Below are 4,994 nucleotides of genomic sequence, written 5' to 3'. Positions count from 1 at the left end.
AAAAACGTAAGGGGTAACACTGTCGTTTTTTTTTCGGGTCGAAATTTTGAGTTTCGATATCTCAGCTCTGGAAGGGTCTAGAGCCTCCATTTTTGCGCTCAGGTCAAAGTCTCGCGGCCCTCTATCATAATCCAGAGTTTTGAGAAGATTGGAGAAACTTGATTTTTCGCCCGAAAACGCAAAAAAACGTAAGGGGTAACACTGTCGTTTTTTTTTTTCGGGTCGAAATTTTGAGTTTCGATATCTCAGCTCTGGAAGGGTCTAGAGCCTCCATTTTTGCGCTCAGGGCAAAGTCTCGCGGCCCTCTATCATAATCCAGAGTTTTGAGAAGATTGGAGAAACTTGATTTTTCACCCGAAAACGCAAAAAAACGTAAGGGGTAACACTGTCGGTTTTTTTTCGGGTCGAAATTTTGAGTTTCGATATCTCAGCTCTGGAAGGGTCTAGAGCCTCCATTTTTGCGCTCAGGGCAAAGTCTCGCGGCCCTCTATCATAATCCAGAGTTTTGAGAAGATTGGAGAAACTTGATTTTTCACCCGAAAACGCAAAAAAACGTAAGGGGTAACACTGTCGGTTTTTTTTCGGGTCGAAATTTTGAGTTTCGATATCTCAGCTCTGGAAGGGTCTAGAGCCTCCATTTTTGCGCTCAGGTCAAAGTCTCGCGGCCCTCTATCATAATCCAGAGTTTTGAGAAGATTGGAGAAACTTGATTTTTCACCCGAAAACGCAAAAAAACGTAAGGGGTAACACTGTCGTTTTTTTTTCGGGTCGAAATTTTGAGTTTCGATATCTCAGCTCTGGAAGGGTCTAGAGCCTCCATTTTTGCGCTCAGGGCAAAGTCTCGCGGCCCTCTATCATAATCCAGAGTTTTGAGAAGATTGGAGAAACTTGATTTTTCGCCCGAAAACGCAAAAAAACGTAAGGGGTAACACTGTCGGTTTTTTTTCGGGTCGAAATTTTGAGTTTCGATATCTCAGCTCTGGAAGGGTCTAGAGCCTCCATTTTTGCGCTCAGGTCAAAGTCTCGCGGCCCTCTATCATAATCCAGAGTTTTGAGAAGATTGGAGAAACTTGATTTTTCGCCCGAAAACGCAAAAAAACGTAAGGGGTAACACTGTCGTTTTTTTTTTCGGGTCGAAATTTTGAGTTTCGATATCTCAGCTCTGGAAGGGTCTAGAGCCTCCATTTTTGCGCTCAGGTCAAAGTCTCGCGGCCCTCTATCATAATCCAGAGTTTTGAGAAGATTGGAGAAACTTGATTTTTCACCCGAAAACGCAAAAAAACGTAAGGGGTAACACTGTCGTTTTTTTTTCGGGTCGAAATTTTGAGTTTCGATATCTCAGCTCTGGAAGGGTCTAGAGCCTCCATTTTTGCGCTCAGGGCAAAGTCTCGCGGCCCTCTATCATAATCCAGAGTTTTGAGAAGATTGGAGAAACTTGATTTTTCGCCCGAAAACGCAAAAAAACGTAAGGGGTAACACTGTCGTTTTTTTTTCGGGTCGAAATTTTGAGTTTCGATATCTCAGCTTTGGAAGGGTCTAGAGCCTCCATTTTTGCGCTCAGGGCAAAGTCTCGCGGCCCTCTATCATAATCCAGAGTTTTGAGAAGATTGGAGAAACTTGATTTTTCGCCCGAAAACGCAAAAAAACGTAAGGGGTAACACTGTCGTTTTTTTTTCGGGTCGAAATTTTGAGTTTCGATATCTCAGCTCTGGAAGGGTCTAGAGCCTCCATTTTTGCGCTCAGGTCAAAGTCTCGCGGCCCTCTATCATAATCCAGAGTTTTGAGAAGATTGGAGAAACTTGATTTTTCGCCCGAAAACGCAAAAAAACGTAAGGGGTAACACTGTCGTTTTTTTTTCGGGTCGAAATTTTGAGTTTCGATATCTCAGCTCTGGAAGGGTCTAGAGCCTCCATTTTTGCGCTCAGGTCAAAGTCTCGCGGCCCTCTATCATAATCCAGAGTTTTGAGAAGATTGGAGAAACTTGATTTTTCGCCCGAAAACGCAAAAAAACGTAAGGGGTAACACTGTCGTTTTTTTTTCGGGTCGAAATTTTGAGTTTCGATATCTCAGCTCTGGAAGGGTCTAGAGCCTCCATTTTTGCGCTCAGGTCAAAGTCTCGCGGCCCTCTATCATAATCCAGAGTTTTGAGAAGATTGGAGAAACTTGATTTTTCGCCCGAAAACGCAAAAAAACGTAAGGGGTAACACTGTCGTTTTTTTTTCGGGTCGAAATTTTGAGTTTCGATATCTCAGCTCTGGAAGGGTCTAGAGCCTCCATTTTTGCGCTCAGGTCAAAGTCTCGCGGCCCTCTATCATAATCCAGAGTTTTGAGAAGATTGGAGAAACTTGATTTTTCGCCCGAAAACGCAAAAAAAAAAGGGGTAACACTGTCGTTTTTTTTTCGGGTCGAAATTTTGAGTTTCGATATCTCAGCTCTGGAAGGGTCTAGAGCCTCCATTTTTGCGCTCAGGTCAAAGTCTCGCGGCCCTCTATCATAATCCAGAGTTTTGAGAAGATTGGAGAAACTTGATTTTTCACCCGAAAACGCAAAAAAACGTAAGGGGTAACACTGTCGTTTTTTTTTCGGGTCGAAATTTTGAGTTTCGATATCTCAGCTCTGGAAGGGTCTAGAGCCTCCATTTTTGCGCTCAGGGCAAAGTCTCGCGGCCCTCTATCATAATCCAGAGTTTTGAGAAGATTGGAGAAACTTGATTTTTCGCCCGAAAACGCAAAAAAACGTAAGGGGTAACACTGTCGGTTTTTTTTCGGGTCGAAATTTTGAGTTTCGATATCTCAGCTCTGGAAGGGTCTAGAGCCTCCATTTTTGCGCTCAGGTCAAAGTCTCGCGGCCCTCTATCATAATCCAGAGTTTTGAGAAGATTGGAGAAACTTGATTTTTCGCCCGAAAACGCAAAAAAACGTAAGGGGTAACACTGTCGTTTTTTTTTTTCGGGTCGAAATTTTGAGTTTCTATATCTCAGCTCTGGAAGGGTCTAGAGCCTCCATTTTTGCGCTCAGGGCAAAGTCTCACGGCCCTCTATCATAATCCAGAGTTTTGAGAAGATTGGAGAAACTTGATTTTTCGCCCGAAAACGCAAAAAAACGTAAGGGGTAACACTGTCGTTTTTTTTTCGGGTTGAAATTTTGAGTTTCGATATCTCAGCTCTGGAAGGGTCTAGAGCCTCCATTTTTGCGCTCAGGGCAAAGTCTCGCGGCCCTCTATCATAATCCAGAGTTTTGAGAAGATTGGAGAAACTTGATTTTTCGCCCGAAAACGCAAAAAAACGTAAGGGGTAACACTGTCGTTTTTTTTTTCGGGTCGAAATTTTGAGTTTCGATATCTCAGCTCTGGAAGGGTCTAGAGCCTCCATTTTTGCGCTCAGGTCAAAGTCTCGCGGCCCTCTATCATAATCCAGAGTTTTGAGAAGATTGGAGAAACTTGATTTTTCGCCCGAAAACGCAAAAAAACGTAAGGGGTAACACTGTCGTTTTTTTTTCGGGTCGAAATTTTGAGTTTTGATATCTCAGCTCTGGAAGGGTCTAGAGCCTCCATTTTTGCGCTCAGGTCAAAGTCTCGCGGCCCTCTATCATAATCCAGAGTTTTGAGAAGATTGGAGAAACTTGATTTTTCGCCCGAAAACGCAAAAAAACGTAAGGGGTAACACTGTCGTTTTTTTTTCGGGTCGAAATTTTGAGTTTCGATATCTCAGCTCTGGAAGGGTCTAGAGCCTCCATTTTTGCGCTAAGGTCAAAGTCTCGCGGCCATCTATCATAATCCAGAGTTTTGAGAAGATTGGAGAAACTTGATTTTTCGCCCGAAAACGCAAAAAAAAAAAGGGGTAACACTGTCGTTTTTTTTTCGGGTCGAAATTTTGAGTTTCGATATCTCAGCTCTGGAAGGGTCTAGAGCCTCCATTTTTGCGCTCAGGGCAAAGTCTCACGGCCCTCTATCATAATCCAGAGTTTTGAGAAGATTGGAGAAACTTGATTTTTCGCCCGAAAACGCAAAAAAACGTAAGGGGTAACACTGTCGGTTTTTTTTCGGGTCGAAATTTTGAGTTTCGATATCTCAGCTCTGGAAGGGTCTAGAGCCTCCATTTTTGCGCTCAGGTCAAAGTCTCGCGGCCCTCTATCATAATCCAGAGTTTTGAGAAGATTGGAGAAACTTGATTTTTCGCCCGAAAACGCAAAAAAACGTAAGGGGTAACACTGTCGTTTTTTTTTTTCGGGTCGAAATTTTGAGTTTCGATATCTCAGCTCTGGAAGGGTCTACAGCCTCCATTTTTGCGCTCAGGGCAAAGTCTCGCGGCCCTCTATCATAATCCAGAGTTTTGAGAAGATTGGAGAAACTTGATTTTTCGCCCGAAAACGCAAAAAAACGTAAGGGGTAACACTGTCGTTTTTTTTTCGGGTCGAAATTTTGAGTTTCGATATCTCAGCTCTGGAAGGGTCTAGAGCCTCCATTTTTGCGCTCAGGCCAAAGTCTCGCGGCCCTCTATCATAATCCAGAGTTTTGAGAAGATTGGAGAAACTTGATTTTTCGCCCGAAAACGCAAAAAAACGTAAGGGGTAACACTGTCGTTTTTTTTTTCGGGTCGAAATTTTGAGTTTCGATATCTCAGCTCTGGAAGGGTCTAGAGCCTCCATTTTTGCGCTAAGGTCAAAGTCTCGCGGCCATCTATAATAATCCAGAGTTTTGAGAAGATTGGAGAAACTTGATTTTTCGCCCGAAAACGCAAAAAAACGTAAGGGGTAACACTGTCGTTTTTTTTTCGGGTCGAAATTTTGAGTTTCGATATCTCAGCTCTGGAAGGGTCTAGAGCCTCCATTTTTGCGCTCAGGGCAAAGTCTCGCGGCCCTCTATCATAATCCAGAGTTTTGAGAAGATTGGAGAAACTTGATTTTTCGCCCGAAAACGCAAAAAAAACGTAAGGGGTAACACTGTCGTTTTTTTTTCGGGTCGAAATTTTGAATTTTGATATCTCAGCTCTGGAA

This window comes from Pimephales promelas, chromosome 12, assembly GCF_988280905.1.
Source record: "Pimephales promelas chromosome 12, fPimPro1.hap1.1, whole genome shotgun sequence".
NCBI classification, from domain to species: domain Eukaryota; kingdom Metazoa; phylum Chordata; class Actinopteri; order Cypriniformes; family Leuciscidae; genus Pimephales; species Pimephales promelas.
Note: the sequence above shows the minus strand (reverse complement) of the source record.